Consider the following 11,746-nt stretch of genomic DNA (forward strand, 5'->3'; position numbering starts at 1 on the left):
TGAATTCCATAGCTATGCATTTCCATGAACCCAGCCTTCTTTTAGTTGACACTAAAGTTTATAATGAAAACCATGTGCTACATAGAGTTATAACAAAGCTGTATATTGTCACCTTGCTTATTTAACTTATATGTAAAGTACATCATATGAAATGTCGTGCTGGATGAACCACAATCTGGAATCAAGATTGCTGGGAAGAGTATCAGCAACCTCAGATATGCAGATGATGCCACTATAATGACATCAAGTGAAGAGGAACTAAAGAGCTTCTTGATGAGAGTGAAAGAGGAGAATGAGAAAGCTGGTTTAAAACTCAACATTCAAACAACTAAGATCATGCCATCCAGTCCCATTACTTCATGGTAAATAGAAGGAGAAAAAGTTGTGAACTAGGCTTAGTTAACAACAGGTTTTATATTCATGGGCTCCAAAATCACTGCAGACGGTGATACTCTAGCCATGAAATTAAAAGATGCTTGCTCCTTGGAAGGAAAGCTATGAGAAATGTAGACAGTGTAGTACAAAGCAGAGACATCACTTTGCCAACAAAAGTCTATATAGTCAAAAGCTATGGTTTTTCCAGTAGTCATGTACAAATGTGAGAGTTGGACCATAAAGAAGGCTGAGTGCCAAAGAATTAATGCTTTCTAATTGTGGTGCTGGAGAAGACTCTTGAGATTCTCTTGAACAGAAAGGAGATCCAACAGTCAATGCTAAAGGACATCAACCCTGAAGGACTGATGCTGAAGCTGAAGCTCCAATATTTTGGCTACCTGATGCAAAGAGCTGATTCACTGGAAAAGACTCTGATGCTGGGAAAGATTGAAGGCAAAAGGAGAAGGGGGCAGCAGAAGATTAAATATATAGCATCACCAACTCAATGGACATGAGTTTGAGCAAACTCCAGGAAAGAGTGAAGGACAGGGAAACCTGGTGTGCTGCAGTCCATGGGATTGCAAAAGACTGGACATGACTTAGCAACTGAAGAGCAACAAACAATGTGCTATTACAAGATTCTGAGACATATTTTGAAATAAAGAATATGAATTGATGTGTATTGTAGTTGCACTCTTCTATGGATTTTCTTACACTTTGGCTTTTTAATAGACAATTTATATGTAGAAGCCACTGACCCCCTCCTCTGGCATTAGGTAAGGATCTTTGGATATGTCACATTTCTCTGGAAGTCCAAACAGAAATCACTCCTTTCTCCCTCCACACAAATTTGGGTTTGCCAGAATTCTTGATGGGGAACAGATGCCAGTCAGCGTTGTACCTTTCAAAGTCCTTCATCTACTGGTTCTCTGGCCACCCAGGAAATCCTCTGCAGTGTCAGACTGAGCCTGGTTCACAACAGGACAAAATCCAAATCAGAGACCACTGGACTCCAAGGCCAATGTGACGCCATACCTCCTTTTCCACACTTTTCTCCTTATAGACATCTTCCCTCACCATCACCCTAGAGAAGGTAACCCCCACCCCCCACCCACTGAGAATGCATACTATATTTTTGCTGTTGTTTTCTTCATGGCACTTAGCACTGTCTGAAATGATTGATTTTGCTTATTCATATTTGTATGCCTTTTCACTAGATTATAAAATTTAAGTGTTAGGGTTTTTGTAACTAGACCAGAGCCTGGCATAATGAGCATTTTTGGCACAACTGAAAAGTCAACAGATTTGTCACATTTGGATTGAATTTCTGGAATGACCTCATACAGAACTTTCCCACATATCATAAAACTGGAAGCAAATCTGCAATAAAATTAAGAAGTTTAAGCTTCAAGAACTTCTGTTACATCACACCTTTCTATAGCCTTGAGAAGGGTGCTGGAAATTTAACATGGTCATGTATTCACATAGAAGTTGATATTCTGTTCTGAATTCCCTTCCACCACATTTCCCATCATGTTGGCTAGTGTTGGGGTGGCAGTATACATCTTGGGAAGAGCTAGCTAAGAGGGAATTCATTTAGGAATACCGATGTGGTGGTCTTTTGGGCTGTATTTATGTTTTACAATCATTTTCATGTACACTGAAGTTACTGCTTGTCATCTGACACCGCCTCAGGGTTTCTTCCAAGTAAGATATACTCACTGGTTATTTAATGCTAATGCCAGTATACTTCTCACCCTAAGAAAACAATGGTGATGCCAAACTTGGTCTTATCTTGGAAAGGTGGCTACTACTACTGCATATGGTTTGTAGGTGGTGTGAGACACACCTCAGGTTAAACAGAGACCTTGTATATGTCCTTACGTGTCTTTTCATTGGCTTTCCTTGGAAGTTCAGATCGAGGTGGGAGATAACAGGGGCTTTTAATACATTTTCTGTAAAAATTAATTCCCATAGACTATTGTTTAATGTATGCACTAAGGAATCACTGGGCACTGATTTCTCAATAATCTTTGTTAAGTCATGCATGTTTATTAGAGAACATTGTCTCTTTGAGAAATCAAATTTGAACTATGAAGTATAAGAGCACAAGGGATTTTATTTTATTTTTTTGGCTTGATCAAAACAGCACACTGGGCAGACTTGATTCACAAGTTCGTTATTGATGTTGGGCAAAAGAGATGCCAAAGAAATATGTAATGTGCTGCTGGGTGTATCTTTGATTGGGGCTTGATTAGGACGGTAGGCGCTCAGCGATTTTATAGGGGAATGGTGCTTTGTGGCAGCAGGCTGGGGAGCTGATGCAGCTTTGAGTTGAGCCCTCTCTCCATCAGAAAGCTCGCCCTCACAGCTGGTACTAATCGTGGCTGGGCTCCGCAGTCGGGTGAAGAGACAGCCTGCACTTTGACTCGGCCCGATGTGCCTCAAGCCAGAGAAGTAAGCCTGGTGTCCTGCCGCTGACCCATGTGATGCTCACCCTTTGGCTAATCAGAATCTCTCCATCTCTTGAGCTGTCAGGCTCCCATCTTCCAAGATCATTATTTCAATGAAAGACATTCTAGGGGAAAATACTGTGAGTTTTTCTTTCTATTGCACTGCCTGGCTTAAATGGCTTTGAGCCTTCAGCAAAATGCTGAAACCCTCCGTTAAGAAAGAGGATCATTCAGGACTGTTTTACAAAATGAGAGTCTTTGTTCTTGACGCTAAGAAATCTTTGACTTAGTGGTGCAGTGCTCCAGGAAATATGATTTTATACTTTAAAGCAATACAATGGCCTTACATCTTGGAGAAGTTGGAGGTAGTCAGGAATTAAAAAGAGAGTGAGCAATTGGAAGGAAAGGGATTCCATAAAAAGGGAAAGGAGGCAAAAGCATGCAAGGGTGAAGAGCCTCTGAAGAATGACCAGGAGCTGACAAGGAAGACAGTGTTTTTATTACTCCAGTACAGATGAAACCAAGAAAAATTATAACTATTTTGCTGAATCTGACACATATATAACAAAACATTTATATCTGGACCACTAGAAGATATATCTTTTAAAAGAAAATCAAAATACATACTCTAAAATAATGTAGTTTCTGCAGTTGAAATATGAAGTGAATGAAACAGAGATCCACAATCCAGGCTCTTCATCATAATGGCCTTTTATTTCCAATGGAAAGGCAAAACACATTTTTTTTTCTCTTGTTTCACCCTCTCACATAATCCTGTAGGATAAAAAAACTGAAATTAATGAGTTCTTAATGACCTAGTTACCTCTTAATTACTGAGACAACATGTGTTAATAATCATAAGTCTCTTGATGGAAGTTTCAAACGTGTATTTTATTCACCCTAACAAACATGGTAACGACATTTAAAAAAAAATGACAACGATATAATAGAGCACAACAACCCCATTTTGCTTATATTAGGAGGCTTCAAGGAAAAAAAAATGTCTTGTTATCTTTGTGGAAATTCAGAAAATCTGAGACAAAAGCTGTGGATTCTTCCCATAGGCTGTCTGACATAGTGCCGTGCTGTGCAGGACCAAGAAAAACATAATATGCGCTTTTAAAATGGCAGCACTTGTAATCCCACACTGGTTGTTCGGTAACTAACAGTGACCCCTAGAGTGATTGTTTTTGACATTGCAAAAGATAGCGTACACCTTTTTGTGTTTTGTAACTTCTTATTCTTTGCTGTAGGGCATTTGAAATTGGATATGGGGGGAAATTGTGATGTTCTTTCCATTATTGTAAAAACGAATTCTTGAAAAGCTTGAGGGGCTCTGCTGGCAGTTGTTAATGAGGCTTTATTAACCTAGGACACACCCTATGGAATAATAGTGTAGTGAAATAGATGTCCTCCTGGGACTCACTGGTTTTATTAATAGTGCAGCAGTGAGTATGCAAGGCTCTAGGGAATGAAAATGACCAGGTGAATGGGGTGTGCTGGTTTTCCTTCTAGATCAGCAACTCACCTCTGGCTGTAGGCAGATAGGGCCCCAAGTGTACATCACAGTTACAGATTCAGTCCTCAGAGCCTGTTTGCTGTTGGAACTGGCAACTTGCTTAATCATCTAATTAGTTACTTTTAACTCTGCATCTATATGCTCATGGACTTTTCATTTGGAAAAAAAATAATTTCTACCTTTAGGAATTCAAGATTTGAAAAAAAGGGACAAATAAATATCCATGATGATAGGTTTTGCCAGTTTTTGTGATTTTCAATTTGAGACGTAGTTTTGTTTCCTGTCTTTGAAAATTTTAATAAGATCAGAAAAAGTCCAGGCAAAGCGAAATGAGCACTCAAAGGTGCCTGAGCACTGGTGTGGAGAAAGACTAGAGTCAGCCCAAAAGCGGGTAGAGAAATGGAAGCATAGGAAACAAAGGCAGAGGTGAATGAGCAAAGAGGCACAGCCACACCAGCCAGCACAGGGTGCGCATGCGTATTCCCTCTGGCTCTCCTATCAGCCACATGGGGCCAGTGCAGGGTGCGCATGCGTATTCCCTCTGGCTCGCCTATGGGCGCTCACAGAAAACGTATTAGACGTGGCTGCAGGTTTTCTAGAAAAAGAGAAAACCCTCCCTCAACTCAGCTAAATTGAAAACTACAAATTTGCAAATGGCTGCCATTCTGGTTCTGGTATTGGTTCCTGCCAAACTGAATTGTCTATATTGCCCCATATTGTTGGTGTTTGGGTCTCTCTTGTCCTTTGATAACTTGAGACATAACTATAGCCATGGTCTGCTCTGAAGAAGCATTAACTCACAATTGCTCATTAACTCACAATTGCTTGCCGGTAAACAAACAGACATTGGAGGAGTGTGTACCAATTTGCAGTCACTGCCCGCTAAAGAATTTGAATTGGTGACCAATTTGGATGCAGGAATTTTTCTGTGTGTTTAAATATCATTTATCCTGAGAAGTGCCCATTACTGAAATGAACAGGAGACCCCATTGGGACTTAATTAGAGAAGGAGGAACTAGGGAAGTGACAGTTTCCATGCTGTTTTGGAGCTTTGCTCCAGCCCTTGTTTCTATCTCCTGTAGTCGTACAATTAATATCTTGTATCTCGTTTTAATAGAGGCAGTAACTCTAGTAAGACACATTATTGCTTCTTGGCCCAAAGAGAAATGTTCATATATTTCTCTCCTTGCTGTTATCTGTCAAGTCGGCTGGCTTCGTCTGTACCCTGAGACATTACACATTCAGGAAAGCAGTTGTTTCCATATGTCTTGGGGGGAAAGCTATCATTTTTCAGAAAGGCATGAGGTGCGTGGAACATTTTTTGTGCTTGCTTTCCTTCTGCGTGTATCAGGTGGTAGCCATTATAGCGTTCCCAGTACATACCACTGATGTGAGAACTGGAACTTCTAACCTACACTTTGTATTTATTTCACTGGGAGACAGAGTTATAAAGCTGCTTCCTGACATACAGCAACAGCTGCTAAGCATCTGTCCACTGTCTTATGAAAGAATTTAATAGGAGCAAGAAAAAATTGGTTGAAGACTGCTACTAGGAAAGTAAGCAATCATCTGAAAAGTAAATTCATGACCAAATTCTCAGTATCCTATCTTTATTTATCAACAGTAGAGAATGAAGGTTACTTTTATTTTTAACCAGCTTTTTATTGCACTGTTTTCCCACACCCACTGTTCATCAAGCCCAATTGGTACACAACAATCATAGTGCTAGATGCTAAAAAATTTTTCTTTTTTTCTATGTTAACCACAGACTATTTACAATATGAATGTTTCCTGTATCCCTTTTACTTTAAGAATTAATAGGTAATTTTTTAGAACCACTTTAGGTTTACAGAAAAATTGAGCTGACAGCAGAGAATTCCCATATACATTCTCAATTATCACACTGGCACAGTTTTCTGTATTATTAATATCAAATGTGATACACTTACTACGACTGATGAGCCAACATGGATACATTATTATTAGCTAATGTTTATAATAAACATAACAGTTACTCAGTGTTGTACATTCTGTGGTTTCCATAAATATATAATGGTAAATACCCACCATTACAGTATTAGAAATAAGAAATTCACCACCTTGGAAATCCTCTATGCTTCACCTAATCATTCCTTTCCCCTTTCTGAAAAAAAAAAAACTGGCAACCACTGTTCTTTTGACTGTTTCCATAGATTCGCCTTTTCTAGAGGTCATATAGTTGGAATCACACAAGATACAACCTTTTAAGATTAACTTCTTTCACTTAGCAATATGACTTAAGTTTTATCCATTTCTTTCTGTGGCTTGATAGCATATATATTTTTATCACTGAGTAATATTCCATTTTATGGCTGTATTAATACCCCTGTTTGTTTCACCATTTGCTGATTGAAGGCTTCCATATTTTGACAATTATGAGGAAGCCTGCTATAAACATTTGTGTGCAGGTTTTTGTGTGGACATGTTTTCAAATCATTTGGGTAAATACTAACATGATTGTTGACTTGTATGGTTAATATAACATTTTGTTTCATTAAAAAATGCCATTATCTTCCACAATGGCTGTGTCATTTTACATTCCCACCAACAGTAAATGGGAGTCCTTTTTCTCCACATATTTGCCTACATTTGCTATTGTCAGTGTTTTGAATTTTGACTGTTATAAAGGTATGTAGTGGTATCATTTTTATTTAGAAATTCACTGATGACATATGCTGTTTAGCATCATTTTTTATGCTCATTTTCCATTTGTTTATTTTCTTTGGTGATGTGTTTGTTCATGTCTTCTACCCATTTTTTATTGTTTTTTTTTTTCATTTTATTATTACTGAGTTTTTCTGCTGCACAGCATGGCTTGCAGGATCTTAGTTCTCTGACCAGGGATTGAACCTGAGGTATGGCAGTGAAAGCACCAAACACGGAGTCCTTATCACTGGACCATCAGGGAATTCCTTTATTATCGAGTTTTAAGTGTTCTTTGTATATGGTGAACACCAGTCTTTTATCAGTTATTTTTCTTCCAGTCTGCGGCTGTCTTCTGATTCTCATAGTGATGTTATGTTTTTCATTTAATACATGCAGCACTACTGCTCTCAGTATATCATGGACATAGGATTTATGCTTGTAACATTGATTCTAATTTTTATATTCTAAAGGCATATGAGTTTTAATTTTTTGTGGGTTGTATGGACAGAAGCATTAAAAAAGAGCAGTGGTTCTAACCTCTAAATGTGCAAACACTGCTTCAGTGATATTGGAAACTTTCTTTAATCTTGTTGGAATTATGTGGGGGGATGAATTCACAGAGAATTCAGTTGTAAGACTGAGGGTTAAAGAAGATTAAGGTCCTCTTAAGGATTATTTTAATACTAATGTTCAGTGATAATCTAGTAAATAACTTATTTGCTTATTAAGAACGTCAACAATTATTTATTAATTATATATTAAGTATCAGGAACTGGGTGCTAAATTACAGAAATGACTAAATAATGCATGGTCTTTGCTCACGTGAGGCTTACATTCTATTTCTGGGAGAAGAATGCAGATGGGTAGAGGTGGAATAAACACCATAATTGGTAATTTAGTCATAACTTTTCTAAGAGTCTTAAAGAAGTACAGAATGCTATGAGATTATACAATAAATAGAATGACTTATGAGGTGACTTGTGAAACAAACAAATAGATTGGAAAAACAGTCATTCTGAAAGATGAAATAGTATGGTTGAAGGCCCTGAATGAGAATGAACATTAATTTTTTGAGAAATAGAAGAAAGATTAGTATGGCTGGAACACGGAGTAAAACAAAGGAAGGGGCACAAGAGAAGGTTGTTGAAATTACTGAAGGGATATCACTGTGTGTGTATGTACATGTGTGTGTAGTCAGTGGGCAGCATCACTGGAAATAAGTCCTGTTTGAAAAGATATCAGAGTACATTGTCAAGAATGGATGTGAGTTTAGTGGGACAAAGTGGATGTAGGGTTGAATAGTCAGAAAGCTATTGCTATAGTCTAGGTGAGAAATGACCGTGTCTTTAGGTTGTTTGTGGGTCTAGATGTTTTTCTAAGAGCCGTCTTGGATTTTAAGTAAATGTCCATTATTGATTAATTCTATTTTCTTGGGCATAGTTAAGAAGAAGGTATTAAAGATACTTGGATCATACAACTCGGTGCATGATGATGCTTTGTATTGAATTAGGGAATCATAAAGGAAGATAAAATCTGACGAGAGAGAATGAATTTTGAATATGTTAATGTTGAAGTATCTGTGACTAACCAGTTGAAGATGTCAAGTAGACAACTTCATATATAGATTAAATGTTAAGAGGAAATTCTGAACTGGATATATAATATATTTAGGACAATGATTCTCAAATATATATATTTGAGAATCATTGTCCTAAATATATGATTAATATAGGAGATTAAATCACTATTCATAAAACATCTATTTCCTCCCCTACCCCCCACCATGAAAAGAATTTACTTCCCCGTTCCCAGACTTAGGGCTTACCACATGACTTTGGCCAATAACATGTTAGCAAGTGTGACATAGTCAACTTGTGCTTATGCAATTGGGCTTTCCCTATTGTGTGATAGCCTTTCACCAGCCTTGGTGAGCTGCTGGTACAAGGGGTATGAAAGATGTGAGCCAACCTGGACCTAACTTGTCCCTTGAAGACAAACCAAATCAAATCCAGTCCAGATTCACAAGAATCCAACTCATAGATTCATTGGCAAGCTGTATGCCACTGATATTTTATTGTTATATATTATGCAGCAATAGTTTTCTAGGACAATGAGCTCACTTAAGGAGAAAATAAAAGGTAAGATAAGAAAAGAGACTAGTGAGAATCTCAGAGAATGTCAACACTTAAAGTCTGGGGAGATGAGAAGTAGCTAGAGAAGAAAAGGAAGGATTGAGAGCTTGGAAGTTCATGATAATCAAAAAAGTAAGTGCTGAGCTGCACCCCTCAGGCCTGCACACCCTGTACTTGCTCATCCTTGAGACTGAAGAAAGAGCTGTGAGTCAGGGACAGAGACATCAGTTTAATGGATATTGGGAATCTTACACATCTGAAGCAAGGTCTTGGAGTGATGCCCCACCATATGTGACAGAGGGTAAACGGGACATGGAGACATTCTTTTCTATGAAGAAGGTGAGGAACTGGTCAGGTTGGCTCATTGATAGCCAGGAAAACCAGCAGAGGGACCTGTCCGTTTGATAAAGAGATAGTTCTTACAGAAAGTGAAAGAGAAGAGGGAAAAAGCTGGCTTAAAACTCAACATTCAAAAAACAAAGATCATGGCATGTGGTCCCATCAGTTCATGGCAAATAGATGGAGAAATAATGGAAACAGTGACAGATTTTATTTTCCTGGGCTCCAAAATCACTGCAGATGGTGACTGCAGCCATGAAATTAAAAGATGCTTGCTCCTTGGAAGAAAAGCTATGATCAACCTAGACAGCATGTTAAAAAGCAGAGTCATGACTTTGCTGACAAAGGTCCATCTAGTCAAAGCTATTGTTTTTCCAGTAGTCATGTATGGATTTGAGAATTGGACCATAAAGAAAGCTGAGTGCTGAAGAATTGATGCTTTTGAACTGTGGTGTTGGAGAAGACTCTTGAGAGTCTCTTGGACTTAAAGGAGATCCAACCAGTCCATCCTAAAGGAACTCAGTTCTGAATATTCATTGGAAAGACTGATGCTGAAGCTGAAGCTCCAATGCTTTGGTCACCCGATGCGAAGTACTGACTCATTGGAAAAGACCCTGATGCTGGGAAAGATTGAAGGCAGGAGGAGGAGGGGATGACAGAGGATGAGATGGTTAGATGGCATCACTGACTCAATGGACATGAATTTGGTGATGGACAGGAAAGCCTGGCATACTGCAGTCCATGGGGTCGCAGAGTTGGACACGACTGAGTGACTGAGCTGAACTGAACTAAGAACAGTCACTAGTCTGGCCAGGGCTCTGTGATTAAGAGAGAAAGTCACTTATGTGAGTAGGATGTAGATGAAGCAGGTACTGGTCAAGTGGGGATGTACAGAGAGCAAGAGAACAGCCATCTCGGGTGGTCTGAACATACACAGGGATTATTCAACAGGGAAAACTTCTACTGCAAATTTAGAAAACATGATTTAGCCACATTGAAATTATTAGTAATATCAGCAAGAGCCTTTTCAGTGGTGAGAATGGAAACTATGTGAGTGTAAGCTGGAAAGTCTTACTTAAGAGGAAGATATAGAAACAGCTAGCATAGTGCAAGGAGAACGCAATGGCAACCCACTCCAGTGTTCTTGTCTCGAGAATCCCAGGGACGGAGGAGCCTGGTGGGCTGCAGTCCATGGGGTTGCGAAGAGTCTTACCCGACTGAGCGACTTCACTTTCACTTTTCACTTTCATGCATTGGATAAGGAAATGGCAACCCACTCCAGTGTTCTTGCCTGGAGAATCCCAGGGATGGGGGAGCCTGGTGGGCTGCCGTCTATGGGGTTGCACGGAGTCGGACACGACTGAAGTGACTTAGCAGCAGCAGCAGCATGGTGCAAGTTACACATGTTACCTGGCTTATTGAAATGTACCAGTGGGGAAAGAGAGAAAAAAAAAAAGAGCACAGAAAAGGAAAAACATAATCACGAGCAGAAACTTTCTGAGAATTTTGTGGGGATAGAATAGGACCACAGGCTGAAAGATTGGTGGTATGTACCTGGAGGAACTCTCCTTTGTTGTAACAGGTGGAAAAGAGGTTTGGTAACCAGAAGTTGAGGAAATTCCAGTCAGTAACTTCTATTTTTCTTTTTCCCTTAAAAGTTGCTGTATAAGCTTGATGTCATCTTCTGAGAGCGCATAAGGAAGCACTGAATTCAGAAGCTTCAGGAGTGGATAGACAATGGCCTTCCATTTTATGTTGTACAAGAGGGTTAACCCTGCTTGTAATGAATGAGAAAAATCCATGTGTACTTGAGAGTTTTTACTTAAAATTTTGAACGTTTTTGTTTGGTTTGTTTGTTTGTTTATTAATGAGACGTGATAAGCACACGTTCACAGGAGTAAAAATATCTGCATTAAATCTGAGGGCGATGCTTTTTTTCACGTCTCCATCTTCTGTTATCAGTTACTTTGCATTGCAAATAAGCACATACTCAACCTTGAGTTGAAAACTTGGCTTTTCTTTCCCTTTCCTTATGGGGGTACTCATTCCAAATTTCAAGATTTAAACTCACGGAATCGACATATGAGGCTTATGTGGATTCACAGAGGAAGCATTAAAGGTGATCGAAAAGGAAGAGAGAAATTTCAACATTAATACTGTGGATCATCTTTGCTGCACTGAGTTTTAACCTTGAAATGATTCCAGGATTTTCTTTTCCTGGGCTTTATGGCCATTTGCCTCCA

The 11,746-nt window shown here is 39.0% G+C and overlaps 1 long non-coding RNA gene across 1 annotated transcript in view; it reads left to right on the plus strand.

Annotated features, from left to right (window-relative positions):
- Window positions 1-11,420, plus strand: part of LOC147347610 (uncharacterized) — a 462,458-nt gene extending 451,038 nt beyond the window's left edge. The window contains exon 3 of the long non-coding RNA XR_015152350.1: window positions 11,162-11,420. This is a non-coding gene — a long non-coding RNA (uncharacterized LOC147347610). The remainder of the gene's footprint in view (window positions 1-11,161) is intronic.
- The last annotated feature ends 326 nt before the right edge of the window (window positions 11,421-11,746 follow it).

Source organism: Bos grunniens, chromosome 23, assembly GCF_055505025.1.
Source record: "Bos grunniens cultivar Pamir isolate PY7600 chromosome 23, Bosgru_T2T1.0, whole genome shotgun sequence".
Classification (NCBI taxonomy): Eukaryota; Metazoa; Chordata; class Mammalia; order Artiodactyla; family Bovidae; genus Bos; species Bos grunniens.